We start from the raw sequence: 22,145 nt of genomic DNA on the forward strand, positions 1-22,145 counted from the left end.
TCCACACAACATCTTTATGTGTTCAGTGGGAAAGTTTACTCTAAATTTCCTAATCTGTAAACGTCCCATGCCTTAAAATATTCATAATTGTTTGCTATTTGACCTTAACCTAAATAAATTATATAATCTTCCCAAAATTTTTATTGCATTTACTTCTCCTATATTATTTAATTGTATATTTTTGATACTTTGAACTGAGGTAGGGCACAGCAGGAATTTCCTGCTCAAAATATGGAGCAGCCCGACTGGGGTAGTACCTCGACCTTACAGAAGATCACAGCTAAATAATACTGCTTTCAAGCAGTATTGTGTTCCTGTTGATGAGTAAGGTGACCAGAGCTCCTGGGTATTGGGAATGGGGCGGAAACGCGCTTGCGATGCTTCTGGTGTTGCAGGCGCCTATAAGCTACGGTAATCTCTTACCATCAGGTGCGCCGTACGCTTGTTTGCCGAACTAGTGATATTAAAAAAAAAATTCACGAAAAAATATATTTAAACTACATATGTATTGACATTACCAAATAATAAAAAATATCTACAACTATTATTTAAAGTTTTCTTCTCAACAATATTATGCTATACTTATATTACCCTAAATATTTCAAGGCAACAATTTCAGTTATTTCACATTGAAAATTGTTAAAAATTTACAAATTAAGAGGCCTATTGTTCATAACATAAAATTTACATGGCGTGCTATAAAATAAAATAGCTGTAGAAGTAAATTATTGTTTGTTCCCTTTGAAATGGAAACACTTGGATTGAGGGGTCCAGAATCCGGTTGATCTTTAAAGAGCTGTCAAACGAGCTCATTGCGTCCATTTGGGGCCCTAAAGAGGGCAGTTACCTCGGCCGAACAGTAAGTTTGACCTTCTAACAAGACTATCCTGATAGTACATTTAGATCTTTTACCTTCGTAAAGTGTGGTTAGTGATATATATATATATGTATTGCCACTAGCGTATAATATATAAATGATTATAATATAATGTTAATGTGCTAGCTTACAATAGTTATAAATTATTTCATGAGAATAATTTAAGTAAACCTTGTAACATGACGATTCAAAGTGAAAGAAGAATACTTATTAAATTATTGTCCTAAAATTTTGACTGACAAAATAATTGTTTTAAAAAATTGTGTTTTTTTTACTAATTATCACGTTTTAAAATTAGGCCCAAAGACATGCTTTTACAAACATACACCTGTAATTAGGCTTAGGCTGTGTATATAGCCAATATAACAACCGCTCTGGTGTAGTTGTGATGGTTATTCAATCGCCTAAAACACCGCCCGTTTGCGGATTCGATTCCCGATCGATGTATATTTGTATTTGTACAAATATTTCTTTCCTGTTTTCATGTCTGGCCTTACGGGTCTCCCTACCGTGCCTCGGAGAGGTTATCAAGCAGTTGGTCCCGGTTGTTATCATAACTACCTAATAGCGATCGTTACTCATCATCATCATCATCATCATCACTGCTGGACATAGGCCTCCATAATGTCACGCCAAAAATGGCCATTGTCACCACGATGGGCAGGCAAGTTGGTGACCGCAGGGCTGGCTTACTCATAGTCGGGAATATTTCCGCCAACCCGCATTATAGCAGCATGGTGGATTAAGCTCTGATTCTTCTCTTACATGGAGAAAGAGACCTATACCTAGCAGAGGGATATTACAGGCTGAAGCGTAATATTATACAAACTAAGTTCCAGCAAAGATGTGTGTCATAATGTCTCTGAACCTTATTAGGTAAGAAATGTTGAAGTAGCAAATATACCTCTGTTTCAAATTATATGACACATACACTGCTCGTTAAAGACGTTATTAGCGCAATTACAACTCGTACTTACATTACGTTAAAAGACAGTACATTTAATTTATACTCCTTCAAAGTAGATATTATACTTTATTGCACATTTTAAGTTTTCTGTAGCGACATTAAGTATATGTCTGTACCATCGTTATTACCTTCATTCGTACAAGTTTTGTCAAGTGTTCTTTGTAATAGTAATAACTAATTTTAATTATTCTAGTGTTACTTATGCTTTCATAGTGACAGTGGAAGTGATGACATACCACTTTTTAACATACTACCGCATCTTACTTCAGACGAAATTTATACAGTATTAAGAGAGTTAAATAAATTTATATCTACATTATGTAAATAAATTAACAATTGTTGGCGACTTAAGGAAAAGTTCAGAATGAATGAGAAGATAAATTAATTTATTTTATTTATTTTATATTATTTATATATATAGGACAACAAACAATTGCACAATAAAATTACAAAACAGTACTTAAACTATGTATAGACTAAGTAATTGTACAATTAATGGCGTTATCCACAGTTTGCAAGTAATGGGCGAAAAATCTATACTCTACACAAATAAATAAATAAATGTCTGTTTGTAATATTAAAATAACCGCTTTTTACTTAATGCATATATATGTTTACACGGTACATATACCAAAATAACATTTTTTACAATTTTTGTCTGTATGTCTGTCCGTTGTTATTCCGGCTAATCTCTGAAACATTTGGACCGATTTTCACGGGACTTTCACTGGCAGATAGCTGATATAATAATGAGTAACTTAGGCTACTTTTATTTTAGAAATTTATTTTATAACTGTGCGAACAAAACAATAACTTTTTTGTTAGATTCCACGCGAACGAAGTCGCAGGCACAGCTAGTTATAACGAATAGTCATATTATAAAATTGTTTTTAATTTTTTATCTTTTTATTGGCTAAAATCGAGAAGATTATACCTTATAAAACAACATTTTATTGAATTTTACTTATTAAAATGATAAAATTTGTTCAAATAGTTACGAGGTATTTACTTGACATTTTGATTGTAACTAAATCCACTAGCGCAATTAGTAGGACTATCCTACGATCATAAGGTTAGAGCAGAGAAGGGTAGACCATATTGTAATATTTCGGGTAGCAGTCTGTAGTTAGTATAGAATAATTAAGTAGGCCTATTTAGGATCGCTAATGTCTTGCTAATGTCTCACCTACTAATGCGCTGCAGAGGGAATGAACATGTCGTTTTCGATGTTCGAAGAGTAACGAGAAATTAATTATGTAAGTACATTGGAACTGTTATCGAGTTGTGTTATCCCAATTATTTTATCTCAAATTTTATTTGATTTATTTATGCTTCCATTGCTATGTTTGTTTTAAATAAAACATTCGAACGCTACATAAAATCCTTCGTAGTTCTAAATGCTAAAGAGATGAACTTGCTGCGTCATTATAACTCATTACTTGAAGCTTGTGGCTGGTATCTAAACTGTCTTTATGTAACAAGATACGCCTTTAAATCATAGGAATAGCCGCTGCAACAAATTACTTTAATGATACAGATAGTTGACTGGGTATAGGTACTTCATTATAATTATTTATTTTTTGACTAACAACACAAAACATCTTATTTAATGACTTGTAAATACATGAAATTTCAGCGATATGAATTGTGGATTAAGAAGATTTTACGGGAAAGTTACAATACAGATTGTACATATATTAATGAATATATATTATGGTCGAGAATTAATCGTGCTGTGTGGCACCAAAGAATATAGCCACCCCCTCTCTTCTCGTGGGTATCGTAAGAGGCGACTAAGGGATAACTCAGTTCCACTACCACCTTGGAACTTAAGAAGCCGACCGATGCGGGATAACCATCTAGCCGTTGGCTTTGAAACATACAGGCCGAAGACGGGCAGCAGCGTCTTAGGTACGACAAACTTAACTTACCGTAAATTTATATAAATATATTTCTATTTTTCCTGAAATTATAATTGTTTTAATGTCAATAAAAGTATATTCAACTACTTTTGAAACTTCGTAGACACTCAAGGTATTAAACAATATGTTTATATTTGCCATGGCTATTTTGACGGATTAATGAGACAGGATTGGGTAACTGTTAATTTTTTATTTCTCGTGAGCACCGCTTGAATTCCGTTCAATAACTGTTCTAATTTTAATTTCTACAGGGTATAAAACCTACAAGAACTTTATGATTAGTTTTGAACTAATTCGCAGTCCTATAAATTTCCCCAGATGGAAAAGTTTTTATAAAAGAACAATTCATTTGTATTATGGACAATTTTATTATTCATAAGTGTGTTAGTATCGTAGCTGTTAACTTAGAAGTTAAAAAAACAGAAGATCTATCCGTGAGCGTCTTATTAAATATTGAGAACACGTGCACTGTACGAAAAAAAAACTAACCTCTCTTTATTCTAAAGCCCTTTTATATCAAATAAAAAATTATTAATTATATTTACGTTATTTTTTACTAATATGACAGTACGAGGTCCGAACTAGAGATAAATTTCACTCATCTGTTTAGTGGATGGAATTTATTTTACATTTACACGTGGGTGAAGATCATGTCTAGTTCGGGTCTTAGATAATGATTGAATATTGAATTAAAAGTAACGGCAAAGTTTATGTCTTACTTTTTTATAGACACGGAACGCTTAATATAGTACATACACATAGTACACATAATTCTTCAAAGCAGTATTATTTAGCTGTGACGTTCTTTAAGGTTGAGGTACTTCTAAAGTCGGGTTGATCAAAAATTTCCTCAAAAATGACTATTCGAAAAGCTTATGTACACAAAAAGGTTAAGTCTTCATAGATCAACAAGAATGCAAAGATCGAGTAACAAAAAATGGACCAGGTTTATAAAAGAATCCTCATAGAGAAAATGAAGAGAAGAATGCTCATAGAGAATAGAAGACCACACTTTTCTATACCCACATATAATAACCTCAGTACCTCAGTACCACCTAAAATGATCAGTCGTTTGTGATTATTAGGCAAATTTTAATTCGTTTATGTATTCGTTTTAAAGCTTTCGTTATCACGGTAACCGAAATCATTAGTCCTTAAAATTATGTAACAGAGGCTTCTATTTTTCTGTAAAATAGGGTAAATACTTGAAATTCCTATCCTAGGCAGCTAAAGAATTTAACTCTAGACCCTTACCCGAGCTCAAATACATTTAGTTGGAGAGAGACTTCACGCTTGCTGAAATGGCATGTAGACTGCTGTTTATTAAAATTGTATATAGATAAGCAAAGTATGTATAATATAAGGACCTATTTACAATGGCGTGGAGTGGACAAACCTCAATATCTTTCCTTCATAGAAGAAAACGTCTTTTTCCTGTAATGATATCATTATCTGTTATTAATTTAATATTTACAACATCATTGTATAAATTTTAGTATTTAGATAATAATAACAGTGCTTCAAAAACATAAAAAAATATAAACTGTTGTATTGTATTATCTTCTTTAATATAAAAATGAGTCGCTGAATGTGTTGCTAAGCGCAAAACTCGAGAACGGTTGGACCGATTTCGCTAATTCTTTTTTTAAAATATTCCTTGAAGTACGAGGATGGTTCTTACGGAGAGAAAAATTCTAAAAAAAAAAAAATTAAAGAATCGACTGTTAGGCGATACGAAGTTCGCCGGGTCAGCTAGTGTGTATATAATTATGTGTTGTATTATATAAAAGTGAAAATGTGTAAGTCAATAATTTGAAAAATAGTCAATGTATTCGTGCAGTATATAATATCCACGGCAATATACATACAGTTTAACAAAAATTACTTTAGGGTATAAAAATTGAATTTTCTCTGAGCGACTGCGGCCGCACACTGAACGATATTAAAATTCTTACGTAGCTGGAATTGGCTTTTCGAATATTTTAAATACTTATACATAGTAAATAGAATTAAGCTTTTGTAAATATGTATATTATATGTGTCTTAATATACATAATTAAAATGCAAGACTTATAAAGTAGTTACTAACTAAATTAATATTGTGTCCAAAATTTAATCAACTTGGCATAGCAACTGAGGTAGGGCACAGCAGGAATTTCCTGCTCAAAATATGGAGCAGCCCGACTGGGGTAGTACCTCGACCTTACAGAAGACCACAGCTAAATAATACTGTTTTCAAACAGTATTGTGTTCCTGTTGGTGAGTAAGGTGACCAGAGCTCCTGGAGGATTGGGGATTGGGTCGGCAACGCGCTTGCGATGCTTCTAGTGTTGCAGGCTTTAGGTGAGCCGTACGCTTGTTTGCTGAACTAGTAATATAAAAAAAAATAGCAGCAAAAATGCTGACATAAAAAAAAGTCTTCCTGGCATAAAATAGAGCCAGTGTATTCTATACCCTAGGGTCTTAAGTTCTGTGCAAAAATTGTGAGACTAAAATGTGTTGGTGTTTTAAGTGCGTAAGTAAGCACTTATTATATTGAACAACATTTTTTTTTTGTAGAATTATGTTAGCAGTCTTCAATTTTTAGATGTCACTATTCTAGTTTTACTCTTCACCTTTTCTTTTGTTACGAGAAAATCACGTAAAACTTATTTTAAGCATGTTTTAAGTTTTAACAATACAATAATGTGAGTAGGTCAGACAAATACATTTTTGAAAAACTATTGTTACTGTCAAGTTTCTAAACAAAAGGCAGTTGGAATGTATTTTTAATGCGCCTTTGATTGGTCCCCTTTTCAAATGGAACAATATAGCTTGCAGAAGGGTCCTTACAACTTTTAAAATCAAAATTGTAACAGATTATTATTTTTTAAGCAGTTTCTTTAAATCTAGAATATTATCCTCAGTAACTTTTATCGTCAGTATGAACTTGATTTAACAGCAATAGGTAAGTCTAAAGACCCCAGTTTGACTAGCTAGCCCGTTGTTGCAGTTTGTAATGGCCCTGCTTTCTGTTCCGCGGGTTGCGGGTTTGATTCCCGCCAGAGACTGGGTGTAATATTTGTATTTATATATAAATTATTTCTATGTATGTATTATTGTTTATTATTATTATTATTTATTTAAAGACGTGTAATAATTAGCCCTGTATTTACCTGTATTATTTACCCAAATATGATATGTCAATTGATTAAAATACCGTAATAAGAATCTGAGAACCCGATATCTTCAACCGCAAGAGGTCGACGAAAGTTGTTTTACAATTCTTCCATTACAAATAACTTTGGTGTGGCCTTAGAGGTTTCAAATATTTATTAGAAAATAAGATGAAATTTAATGCCCCTTTTAGCAATTATAAATTTTAAATAACTTGGTTAGCAGTTTCAATAACTTTTTAAATGGATTTTTTTTTATATATACTTTATTTTAAATTATCTGTATGACATATCCGAGAGAAAATTCGAAAAAGTTGTTTCATTATAATGTAATGATATAATTTCTACATACGGTTTTTTTTGCTTTAAAAATTCTTATGTATTTTTAAACATAATTATGTGTATCGTAAATTTGAACGTTAATATAACTGTGATATTAAATACAATAAAATATGAAAAGGAAACCCGAAGATATCAAAACATCTTATTATCAAAAACGCCCAGAGAAGAAAGACAAGGCACGTAAAAAATAAAAAGCAAAAATAGTAAAAAAGATACGATGTTTCACAGGTATTTATATTTTCTACTGCGCTCTTCCGTAACACACACCTAATCTTGATCAAAGAAACTCTTAGAAAACCCATAAAAGAAAAATACAAGCAAATTTCAATGGTCGATAGACACAAGCAGTTTCTTAGGACTTTCATGAATATTGATTATGGTAATAGATATTTAAGCTAATGTTTTATTAAAAATATATCATATATTATAATTTATTGACTGTTTAATATAAACATTCGATTCCACTGTAAAATAATGTTATTAAGTGTTGCATTAAAATTGCTTATCTTACATTCCATTAGAATTTTGAAGATGGAACTTCGAGAGATTCTCAAAAATGAACATTAATATTATATGCTATTTACTTCCTAGTTAAAAGCATAGCCAATCGATTCGATTATACTCATACTACCTTTTTCCCGCCGGTTCGCTCGCATTTAATTTTTTTTTTAAATAATAAGTATTCTATGTTATTTTTAATACCTCCAAGAATGTGTACAAATGTAATAGCGGTCGGTTCAGTAGTTTTCGCGTAAAAGCGTAACTAACAAACTTATATTCACATTTATAATTTTAAGTAGGGATTGCTTTGATAGGTCCATTCCTTCTTGAGCGTCAAATGCGGTGTGTTTCTTCAGCCTGTAATATCCCACTACTGGGCATAGGCCTCTGTCTCCATGTAGGAGAAGGATCAGAGCTTAGTCCACCACGCTGCTCTAATGCGGGTTGGCGGATATGTTCCCTACTATAAGTAACGATCGCTATCAGTTGTACATGATAACAACCGGGACCGACGGCTTAACGTGCTCTCCGAGGCACGGTGGGGAGACCCACAAGGACTGCACAAACACCCAGACACGGTAAAAACCTGTATGGCCAATACAAATGTTTGTCATGTGCGGGGATCGAACCCGCAACCGCCAGTGCAACAGGTACAATCCATGGCTGTGTCCGTTGCGCCAACGCGGTGGTGTGTAGGTAAGTTATTTTAATAAAGAAATATTTTATATATAAACATACAGCCGTCTGTTCCTAAGGTCGACTTAATTCCTTTGTTTTAAGCAAAAGCTAGCTGACATAGATGTATTATAGCTAAAATCAATAGGCTACGTTAACAATTTACCATTCTCAAGCGAAGGTGATATTCTAACTTTCCTTAGGTCTTTGAAAGCAGTGCTTTTGGCGCGACTGAATGAAACAGTACTCGATAACCAATCATAACCGCACTGTTAGAACTTAGAGTTGCTCGTTAAAGTGACGATAGTTTTCTCTGAATTAAATTTAGGTCGCTCGTAGTCTTAAACCGATGATTTCTGCTACGCTTTACAGATAACTTTATCAAACTTCATAGCTTAGTAAAGCAGTCCCGGTAGAATATTCAACTTTTGAAGCTTGTTTGTGAACAAACGCTAATTCGCTCTCGTGTTCTATTCATCCAGCCTGGCAAAACTCAATATGCATTCGTTAGGGTTGACACTTTAAAGCTCTCTTACAAAAATAGCTCACACAGTAGCTTTACACTGAGGCTCAAAAGTCATTCACTTATATAGTAGATAAGGAAGCATAATAACTGATAAAAAAATGTATGTTTTAAATCATTGTATAGATAGTCCAAAGTTACGTATTATAAAATATTATTCCAAGACTGCAATGAAAAAATGTGAACTAAATACATATTATTTAAGACTGCCATGACGTATATTCTCTTTGTCTAGGAATGAAAATTTGAAACATTTTTAGTGCTTTACATTTTTAATAATATGTATACATGAGTAGCAATAGCAAACAGATTCAACAAAACATTTTAATCATTTCCGTATTTTTAAAGTTTGGGTTTCTAGGAGCTAAATGAAACATTATTAATTATTTTTTTATTAATCTATAATATGTTTGTAATATCGAAATGACCGCTTCGTACTAAATGCGTATGGATGATAGGCCTCCACAAGTTCGCGTCAAAAATGGCGTAAACTCATGTGTTTTGCCCGTAGTCACCACGCTGGTCAGGCGGGTTGGTGACCGCAGGGCTGGCTTTGTCGCCTCGGCCTGTGTATTTTAAAGCCAGCAGTAACTTTTTTTTTAAATTCCACGCGAACGAAGTCGCGGGCGCAGCTAGTAAAAAATATAAATACATGTATTTAAATGATAAGTTGGATGAGGATTGCGTAAAACCGGGATGTCTGGCGCAAACTAGGGGAAGCCTATATCCAGCAGTGGACTGTAATAGGCTTAACTGACTGACTGATTATAAAAAGGTATATACCTGCATTGATTTATAACTATTGCGACAACCGTTTTTGTCGTGGTACGTGAAGTTGCTTACGAGTAAATACACATTTGCTTTCTACTCAATGCAGAAATTTGCATTTGTACAAATATTTGTTTTTCGTTAGGGTGTCTTTGCTTATGGCTCTCGCTAACCATGCCTTGGAGAGTGCGTAAAACTAAATGGATCAATCAATATTTGTGTTGGTCGAAAACGAAAAAACCGACTTCGATTACATCAACAAGTAATATAACGTAAGAAGACGAAAAAAATTAACAAACGCACTAGTCGTCACTACGATTTTTGAGAGATTCCCTCGATTTTTCTGGGATAATATCATCAAATCCTGGTTTTCATATCATGGTATCACACTTGAGATATCTCCTTTCCAACAAAAAAAGTTTTTTTTTTTTTTTTTTTTTCATTCTTTAAATTTTTTTTTAGGGACTTTTGTCTACACAGACATGCCAGCCCCATCATACCCTAATTCTCACTATGTCTAAGAAATGGAGAGAGAATCATTGATGATGTAAGATCATATTAACTAGCAAATTTGCTGCATCAGACAAAGGTTCTGTTAACACAGAAAAAAAAGTACCCATATCAAATTTATTTATACTAAATCGTTTCATCAATAATTCTCTCTCCGTTTCGTATTTACAACATTCACTTAATATGTGGTGTACATCGTCTAGCAGGCCGCATGTGTCACAATAAGGGGATTCAGCTTTTTTCATTAAAAAGGCAAACTTTTTGGATGGAAAATGGCCTGAACGTAATTTGAATGCTGTAGTGATGTACTTCCTACTAATCCTTGCTTTTATAAACCAAGGTAAACGAGGGGGCTGATTTTGAATAATTTTCTCGGAGAACAAAAAAAGTTTTATCAAAATCGGTTCATAAACAACGAAGTTATCCCCGAACATACATTTAAACACACACATATATATATACGGTCGCATTGAGTAACCTTCTCCTATTTTGAAGTCGGTTAGTAAAAAAAAATTAGTGATTATGAATTGATTTTAAAATTATCAGGTATATCGTTTTTCTTTTTTTGTGCTCCGTTGCTGTCATTGCGATGATGTTTGAGATTTTCCTGTTACCTTAAAAACGTGTATGCGAATGCAATTACTATACTGCAGATCTCTTCAATTATTTCTTGATTGAAATTCTATCGATGTGATTGTGGTCCAGATAAAAGAGAAAGAAATTCCACAACTGATTAAAGACGTTCATATTTCTTTGGTAGAGATAGTATACGGACAGATTTGAAGTAATTAATGTTTAGTACTAAACTAAATTAGAGTATTTTAAAACGCTTCAATGTTGCTATGTACAAATTTTTTCTAATGATTACAATAATACGAGTATCTTCTTTTCTTTTTATACATGATTTTGTTTACTAAATAATATCTTAATAATATTAAATTTACATTCATTAACAAAAAAATCTTACAATTATGGAATTTTAACACAAATGCTGAAGCGAGAATAATGAGTCTAATTTAAGTAAAAAACTTTAACTTGTGTCTTTAAAAACATTTAAGAGTAAAAACTAAATGAAATGCTCGAAACTAATTTACGTTTAAAGTCTTTGGTGAAAAATTTCCTGAGTTTCAATGAAAAGTAAAAAAAATACATACACACCTAACTGGATGGATGGAAAATAGCCAATATTCAAATAAGGCACCGTATTCATCTCCATGCATTATTCAGCGACTTGCCACGATGCAGTTTTATTTCCCTATATTGAATGGGAAAGGTAAGTTTTCTAAATTATTATTGAAATTTTTGTTTTTAATAGGGTTCTGAGGCTAAAGGAACTTTATCTTTTACTTTTTCACAACATATGTACGTTGATTGCCAGTATTTTAGTTACAAAAGTTGACAGTTAATAAAATTAATGAATTAAATATGTATAGAAAAAAAAAATGAAACTGATAATTATCCAATTTATACGTCATACAGCCAAGCAAAACTTACTTAGTTTATTCTTTAAAACTAATCATAGATTAAACATCTTCTTAGTTGGTTTTATGATATTTAAAAAGAAAAAAAAACCATCGAAATAAACCTTTTTCTTATTAAATAATTTGTTTCTGATGAAAATAAAGTGACTAAGCTGCTTTGCCTAATCATTGTAATCTAGTATATATTTATTTTTAAAATGTAAATTATTTATAATTAAATTTATAAGTTAAATTAAACTCAAATTATCATAATAAGGCAACTTAATAATTTATGATTGCTTTCTGCTTCTAGTGTAGTAGAATTTTGAGAAATTTATATTTATTAAATTCTACTGCACAATAAAGAGTACTTGTTATAATTAATAAACGCCTTTCACAACGAACCATAAAACTTTTCCATTTATAATACGAGTACGATTTAATATTTAAACATTAAATAGGTTTTAGTAGTCTTAAATCAATTAAAGCATTGATAATACGTTAAAAAGAGATTCGAACGTTTATAATTTAAAATTCGTCGGTATTGTATTTATTAGTGATTCTCGGAATTCAATGAACACATTCTGTCCTTTGGGTTTTAAAAAATTTAATGCTTAGTTAATAATAATAATTTTTCAATTTATTCAATTGAACACACTGATTGGTATGATTATTAATACGATATCAAAATCTCTGCATGCATTAAGTAGTTCCTATGAAAGGTTAGTGTGCATAACAGTAATCGAGTACGATGCCTGACAAAGAATGAGATATCTTAAATATTGATTTAGTGATATTTTTATGAGCTATCTTTACTTTCGTTTTTCTTGACGTCAAATCTCCTAAGCACTCTGCAGGAGACTTTAGGGTAAGATTTTGGTTTCGGAGGAAGTACTAAGATCTTCCTTTTTTAGAAAAAAAAGTAAACAAACAAAAAACAAGTCTTCCGAAACTTTTAAAGATTACCATCCAGTTCAACAGATCCATTATAATTAAGCTCTGGGTGAAAGTTTACGTCATGCAGGTGGACAAACAATTAAAATAGCTTTGCTTGGTCTTTTAAAAACAATGTTTACTCAAGGTAGTCTAATAGAAAATGGGTCACTAGAAACTTTCTTCCAAATAAACTTACCAATTAGACCTACAAATTAATAACTTACGTAAAATATTATTTTCATTTACAAGACAGTCCCTAAGGTGTCTTAAAAGCAAAAGTTGGATAAAAATTCTTAAGCAATTATAATGTTGGGAAAATATGTATTACATCTCAAAGCTAAGTTCTACTTTTAATACTCTTGAATAGTAATATCACAAATACTTTTTTATACATTGTGAAGGATTCGGATAACTTCGGAACTTATTTAATACAGAATTCTCTTGAACATTGTAATCTCGTGGGAAACTTGATAAATTTTAAGACAAAACATCTTGACGAAATATCATACAGCTTAAGAAATTCTGAGCGACATTTATCTGTTTTGTGAAGCCCTACATTTAAGTTACTTTTGCGTTGAATAAAAGGAAACAGTTAATACAAGTATGTTCTAAGTATTTAAGACGTAAAAAGGTTCTACGTTATATTTCATATGAATTTTACTTTTGTCCTATTTAAGTTTTAGTTATTTGAATAATTCTAAAAGATTTTGACCTACTTAACAAAACAGCGAGCAAGTTCATAGCCTCCTTTGGGACAGTCGACGCTCTTCGCATAATGGTCAGATGGCAAGCTAATTCACATCTTGTGTTAGCACTCTGCTTTCGCGACGCATAATATACCAGATGCTGTACGCTTTTTTACGCTATAATACCATTTATCTTCTCCGTTGAAAAATATTTATTGCTTTGATCAAATAATTTGGTTATCTGATTTAACACAAAATATTGTAATTGCATTAAATAAATGCTTAACGCTGTTACGTTTCACATTAGAAGATACTATTTGGTACATATATTTTATATTGTTGTGAATTCAGGGTCAGATCACAAAAAAAAAAACATATCTACGCAAATCATCAAGCCCCCAGACCACGACAAATTTTTATGGTCTATACAAATATTTAATATTTAATAATAAGAAATATAAAGGACTAAAGTGAAAAGTGTATTTATTTAAATTTTGTGTCTGAATGTCTGAAAGTTAAGTTCCAATCTAACTGACTTTTCGTTTTAACATTATCTCTATATTATATTATTTTATTTCATCGTTTAAAGAGTATAATATATATCATATTTATTACACATAGTAACATGCAATAATTATATAAAAGGAAAGCTTAAAAATTAATTACAGAGCAAGCAACGAGTGGTCTCATCACTAAATACTGATTTCTTTCAGACTACCCACCAGAAAGAAGCTTGCAATGTAATCCGTAGTCAATGACAGGTAATGCAAAACGTAAGTAACTATATTATAAAACTAAAGCTAGCTGTTTGTTTGTTTAAGCGCGCTTATCTCAGGAACTACTTATCTTTTCTATAAAAAGAACCCCAAAAAACAGTGGAAATAATATGCTACATTCGATTATTTTTCACACCGTATAAAGTAATTTATTTCTATAATATCTGTATGATACATATATGTATGTCTGTAATGTATATATATATATGTCTGTAATATATATAGCAAGTCATAGATTTGCTGAATTTCAGTATTTCTAAAATTTTTTTATCGTTCCTTCAAAATAACTTGAAAGGACTTACCGCTCCATCATAAGGCGATTATGAGGTTGAAAAGCTTTGAAGAATTTTTTTATCAGGGCTTGATAAAACGTCAATATTATAATAATATTTCAGGGTTTACATAATTTATTGGTTGAAAATTTATGAAATGAATGGTGAAAAGCCATGAAAACCATATAGTTAGAAAACCATATAGTTTTTGTCAAATTTATAAACTAATTAATACTAATATTTACAGAGTACATGGATATTGAGTTAGGATATAGTCATAAAAATACCAGTCGGAATTATTTATACTATATGTTATAGTATAATATACTTTATTTTACAATTTAATCCTTATGATCATATAATGATAATGTATGTGTACCTTTGATATTGACAATTTAACAGTTTGACAGTTTTGAGATAGACTAATAACAATAAATCAAAATAAAAAAATACTTTATTCGTTTAAGCATTAAAAGCAATCAATATCATTTTAGACAAAACAGAGCAATTAAATCCAATAATTAACTAACCATCATTTTATAAATTAAAGTAATGTAAAATTTAAGTAGTAAAATTATCGATTGTGTAATTAAGGGCCTAAAGCTCGTTCCTGTATTACAGAGTGACGGCTGACGGCAAAACGCGGACCCACGTCACTTTGATATTTTCTTTGTTTGACGTGATGGTGTATTAAGTAGCCAATTATGCTGGCTCTTGTGATTTTATCGAGTTTGTTAGATATTATTGCATCAGAGTATTCACAAAGGAATTTTAATATGAATGAAATTAACGTCAAGAAAATGTTTCTAATCAAAATTTTATTCATTTAATTATTACATTTTATTTATTTATTTAATAAGAACCAATTACTAAGATCATTTTGATTTACAAATCTTGTATATTTTTTTAAGATTATATAACTTGAGATTCTGATAATGCCACATTATTTATTCAATTACAACGTTATTAAATGTAATTTAAGTCAATAAATATTTCACACAACACCCTACCTACTACTTGAACATTGGGTTTTGTTTATAATCAATTATTTACCCAGCGTACTTTTTACCGCCATATTTATTTATTAATACATAGATTTAATTAAATTACTTAAACTATAATGAACACAAAATTACATAATTATCTAATGTGGTGCAGTCCTTTTGAAAGTTATTCGCGTACATATATTTCAACGATACAATTTTATTTATATAGACAGTAGTAGAATGTTTTTATTTCAAAAAATATACATAAGTATGTTTCAAAATAAAAAATGAGACTCATTCGTTAAAGAAACCATTGTGAAGAAAGTTAAATTAAGCGAAAAAATTTACGAACCTCCATTTTGCCTGAGAAAATTCGTAAGATATCATCTAGTACGTGTTTTTATTCCAGGTAAAAGGACCTTGAGTGGAGAGTCGTATCGCATCACCGACTATTTTTCATGTACACACACAACGCCTCGATTTATACAGCTCTTAGTTCACGCATAAATAAACTGAATTAAGTCTGTCTACAGAGGATGTTGGGTGCATGAAGTGTTTTCATTTTGTTAGTGATCTAATTTTCACAGAGTACTAGTAAAATAACTAAATAAAAACAAATAAATTGTTAAGTATCCCGACTCAATGGAATACGCAAGATAAGGGAAATGACTACATTATTCATAAATATTGCATCAGCCTGGCGACGAGTGTGGGAACGCTGAATCGGCTCAACGTGACCTGCAGTGCGACAAACAATGGAATCAAGTTCACGGCATTTTTACCTCACTTTCTGTTCTCACATCGAACACGATTGTCATGTAATATTAATTTTTATAAATTGTAATTGTTATAAATCAATTAGTTGTAATAATTTCGGTTTTTTTTTTGCAACTTGTCTGTCGGACTGACATAATTAAATAGTAAATAAAGTATTTTGTTTGTAATATACTAAATTTAGGTACATATCCAAGGCATAACTATACCGCGTATAATACCAACATTGTATTACAAAATTTTATCAAGAGGATATGAGTATCTTAGACCCAAATTGAGGTCAGGGTAATTTAGAGCAACCCGACTGAGAAAGTACCTCCACATCATTATTATACAGAAGATCACAGCCAAATAATAATACTCTCAAATAATCTTGTGTTCCTGGGGTGAGTAAAGTAGCCAGATTTCCTGGGGTGGGTCAGGAATAAGGTCGCCAACGCGCTTTGTACGCTCTTGGTTTTGCAGGCGCTCATAGGATACAGCAGTGTTTCCCAAAGTGGCGGTAAGAGACCTAGAAAAAAATGGTGGCGTTGTGTAGAGGCTTTGTCTTTTAATCTATAAGGGCTCTAGACTACAACTTGTGAACATCAACTAATATTCATTAAAATATTGCTCAAAGGGGGCACTATAAAATAATTTATTCTCTTCTGGCAGTAGACAAAATAAGTTTGGGAACCCCTGGGCTACAGTAACCACTTACCATCAGGTGGGTCGTATGCAATCATCATTTATCAACCTTCAAACATAAAGACAAATTGTTATAAATTTACTCTTAGATAGTTAATTAAGCCAGGTTTAATAATTTTTAGGAATAATATTGAAACATAATAGATTATAATTCCGAACTGATACGATAAATGTATGTCTCTTTGTTACCATCTAACTCATCACCATCTTCACTAGGAATGGGCTGAAACTATTCTTAGGAACTATGAATAAAACCACGTATTATTAGGCTACTAAAGTTTTACAGTCCATAATAATTATTCGTTTAAACGGTACCATGAAAATATATTTCATAAAAATCTTCCTTTTCAAATTATGTATTAATAGAGGACTAATAGAAATAATTCTACACAAACAAAGTTTTCACATAAAATGGAAATAATTATTTATTTAATGTTTTATGGTACAACTTACAAACTAATCAAATTTCAAAAGCGGTCTTAATACACACGATGATTTTTTTTATACAACTATTTCGGGTAACAAGTATATTATCCGCCAGTAACTCTTACTACTAGTTTACTGCCGCACTTGCTCTAGGACATTTAAAACTAAATGTGGATTAGCGAGCCATATTAGGGCCCATCAGAGAAATTAGTCATGACTCCCTGGGTCGCCGTCATCGAAATCGATGAGGAGGACTATATATATTATCCGCCAACCCGCATTGGAGCAGTGTGGTGGATTAAGCTCTGATCCTTCTCCTACATGGAGAAAGAGGCATATTTTATTTTTATAGAGTTACATTAAAATGTGAAAAGTAATAATAAGTAAAACGCATTTATGTACAAATATAGCAAAAAAACTGAATTAATTATATTTTGCTTAGTATAACTTAACTTTTTTTTATTATTGTTAATATTTTTAAGAATAGTATTAATTATAAACCTATAAAAAAGAACCATTACGTTAAAAGTTTGTACATTACGACACAAAATAAAAAATAGTATAACAAATATTCTTAAGGGTGAAAATGAGTAGTTTTGCCGTTGTTTCACAAAGTTGTGGCAAAAGTAACGGCGTGCACACAACGGAGTAAAGACATTCAACAGCTCATGTACCTTTAACCGTATTACAAAAGATATTTGTTTTAAGTGAATAAACTTTACAAGAGAGTTTAACTGAACTAAAGTGGACTGAAACGGCAATGTTCTATTCTGCGACAAAGGAGTTAAATCCTTTATAGGTGAAGAGTTGAAGTTGGTTGACTAATAAACTTTATTATCAAAAGCAGCGATCGTTATTGTGTTTATGAATACATACCATCAAACTGTACCATCCAACGGCCACGACAACTTCGAGAAGGAGGCCGAAGATTCGATTTGGCGGTGTTTGGCAAGCTTCGTCGAGCCTTCACTTTGATCATTCCACAATACTTGAAGACAAAAGTCTTCAAGCAATGCGTCCACACTCAGGTAGTGTTAATATACGGAGCCGAGACGTGGACACTGACGAAGGGACTGGTCCACAAGTTTCAAGTCGCTCAACTTGCAAGGGTGAATGGTGGGCCTATGCTTGGGGTTTTTCTCAAAGATAGGATTAAAAATGTAGGCTTAAGAAGGATTGCGGAAAACCGAGATATCTGGTGCGAACGTGGGGAGGCCTATGTCCAGCTGTGGACTGCTATAGACTGAATTGATGAAGGTGAATAAAAATGAAAACTTATAGTGCTGTCCGATGTAGAATTACAAAAACAAACACTCAACAACAGATTTATATTATAAGTACATATAAGTATTTATAATAATTACTTCCATAAAACGAACATGGGGCCTGGAGAGGGCAATTTTCAGAAAAAACGTACTGGGTCATTTTAATATAATAGCAGAATAATATGAATAGTTTTCTAAGAAATAGTAGCTTCTTTATATCTTGTAAATCAAAATATCTTCCTAATTACTTTAATGAAATTTGGAATATGAAAATTAACTCCATTATGAAACATTTTTACCAAAAGTAAGGACATCAGTTATAGAAAAAAAATTTAAGTAACACTACGAGGTTTATTACAAAGAGAACAAAATGATTTAACTACAATTATAAAGATAAAAGTCGGAAAATCGTTGAATTTTGTTTTACTACTAATTAAGTTTCGATAAAGAGAAAAAGATATTGGCTTAAACTTCAATGAACGTTTGATTGGTTGTTTTATTTTTGTGACTTGTTTGAAGTCTTATATTTCAAACAGTTTTCACAAAGATTGACTGTCGATTCAAATAATTTTCTATATTGGCCAAATCTATACTTATTATAAAACTGTAAGAAAATTTAATTTAGAAATTTTGTAAATATAGATCTTAATAGACTATAAATGTATTATTTTTTTCTTTCATATCTTTATTTATTTATGTATTTACAGAAAGAAAAGTAAACGTGACTTTGTTGCACTGCTTATTGTGATAAGTATAAATAATTTAATAATGTATAAATAATTCAATGATAAATAATCTACAGTTAATGTTAAAAATATATTGTATCGTACCATTTTGATATTTCATATTTGCGCACCGTAAGGTAGAACATGTTTGGACTATACTAATGTTAATCCTGTACAACTTCAACACCATGTTCTTGCAAATAAACAATTATTATTATTTTTATTATTATTATAAACAATGTACAGTCTAACAGTGCGCTACGTTTCTAGAATAGTATTAGAATGTAAAATGTATCATTAAAATATTATAAAAATACCGACGGAATACCATTAATATTACAAAAAAGACATTATCTTCGGTTTTACATATGATTATATAGTTAGTAAAAAACTGTCCAAAAAGTGGTAAACAAATAATAACATAAGTAATCAACATTTTATATTTAAATTTTTATTTTTATGACTGTCTAAACGTTGCTATTATCTTGACATCATAGCACGCCGAAACTACTATTTTTTTTTATGAATAAACCTAGGTAATACTTAAAAGCCTATTCGAGCCAACATTTGTGTCTTTTTTTAGAAAATATAAAAAAAAAACATAATATCATATAGCATTATCTTACATTATATATGTATGAGATAGATTGTATTAATTTATGACACAATTGTTAGTTCTATTACTTACATTTTATGTAAAACTTAACTTACTAGATACATATTGCAATGCCAATAACGACTTCAAGTAACTACTTAACTTGATTTTATTTATCATTTAAACTTTAAACATTGCTATAGTAAAGTGGGCTGATAAAAACGATGAAAATAACAAAAGAATAGCTAGCCCCAATAATTACGTACAGTGTATGTATCGCTTCAGCCTTTAATATCCCACTGCTGGGCATAGGCCTCTTTCCCCATGTAGGAGAAGGATTGGAGCTTAATCCACCACGCTGGTCCAATGCGGGTCGGCGGATATATTTCCTACTATGAGTAACAATCGCTATCAGGTGTACATGATAACTGAGACCGACGGCTTAACGTGATCTCCAAGGCACGGTGGGGAAACTCACAAGGACTGCACAAACACCCAAACCACGGCAAACATCTGTATGGCAAATACAAATGTTTGTCACGTGCGGGATCGAAACCGCAACCGCCAGCGCAACAGCCACAAACCAGTGCCGTGACCAACGCGTCGTTAATGTATGTATCACTTAGATTAAAACATTTAATTTAATATTGGTTTTAGGAAGAGGAAATCTAGAGCTGCATTTAATCGTTTTGTGTATAGCTTAAGTGAAGAATCAATTCTTAATATATTATACCATGCTTGTAGGAAAATTGTGAAGAATGTCGACTATTCATCCCTTGTCAGAAAAACTTGAGAGACATCTGTTTGACACTCTTTCCGGAACCCAAATATGTTCATATTCCACATATCTTTATATGAATAAAATATAGTTTAACATTAGTATTGAGTGACATTTCTTTGGAAATGGAAATGGGAATTTCGTATTTTATCCAGCTTTGTATAACCACGTAAACGTAGATCATGTGTATATTATAATGTATTCCAAGCTGATTTTATTACAATATACAAGTATAATATACATTGTTTCTTGATTAATTTAATGTAAATTTCAGATAACATCAAAACTTCATTAATCCTTAATTTCGCCGCTCAATTTACTTTCGGGAAAATATAGATTATACGAGTAAAAGAAGGACGGTAGATTAGTTAAAATAAATTTCCCATTAGCATAAGCAATTTCACTGCGTGTTTTACCTCTAGATCTAAACTTGACAAGGCCACCAATGACCCAACATTAACTCGCAAATTAAAATTGTATACCGAATTTTCTAGAACAATAAGCCTTACTCAATTCCATAAATCTCTAGATGTAATGTAATCTACAACTGTGAAGTACAATTTTAATTGGGCTTATTTACTGATGACAATTTATAGAGATAGCAAAAGGCACAAGTAAAGGTTCCTCCTGAAAAATAAATAAATTAAAAAAAAGGTTTTCTGAAAATTCGAATAAAAAATGTAATTAAGTTTTTGTTCAATAGTTCATGGGTTAAATATTAATAAAAATATGTATTTTAACTACTCTGTTACCTTCTCAAAAACTATATCTCATTATAGAATTATAGTCAAAATATATGTAATCAAGGATACTTTTTACGCTTACATTTTTGAAGTAAAACTTCTTTATGCACGCTTGACATGGAGAGTAAGCTGGTGAATGCGTAATGAGAGCGTTGCGAAAAGTGTGATCGGGCGAGGCGAACAGATGTTGAGAGGGAGATATAAGTTAGATGGAGCGAAAAAAGTTTTACTTCAGTCGTGTGGTCTAAAGCACACTTCTTTTTTTAAAAACCTGATTTAAGCTAATTAGTACATTAAATATTGACACATAAAAGCTAAAACATAACAGTATTAGAATACTTTCTAGAGGCGATCGACATACACAATACGCGGCACAATTATTATCAAAAGCTCCGCCTTTATCGAATTTCCATTTAAAAAAATCGTAATAATTGATTTCGTTCGACATTTTAATGGTTTTTCAATAAAACGAGGCTATGAATAATGTAATAACATTTTTTGTAAGTATCAAAACGTGTTTCTACAAAGTACGGTAGTAATTTAGGGATACCATACCAAGAATTTTTTAATTTCCGACCGTTTTCAGGTACAGCTATCGCGTGTCAGTTCATATTAAAAATGTTGACATTTTTCGTTTTAATTTGCTTTTTTAAAAAATACGATGTTATTATAATATTAAATTTTTGTCTCACAGCATCTATATTTATTTTTATATTACTTTTATTTAAACTTTAAGCTTCACTCAGAAAAATTTAATAAAATTGTAGATATATATAAATAATTTGTGTTTAGTAGT

The sequence above is a fragment of the Melitaea cinxia genome, chromosome 12 (assembly GCF_905220565.1).
Source record: "Melitaea cinxia chromosome 12, ilMelCinx1.1, whole genome shotgun sequence".
Taxonomy (NCBI): Eukaryota; Metazoa; Arthropoda; class Insecta; order Lepidoptera; family Nymphalidae; genus Melitaea; species Melitaea cinxia.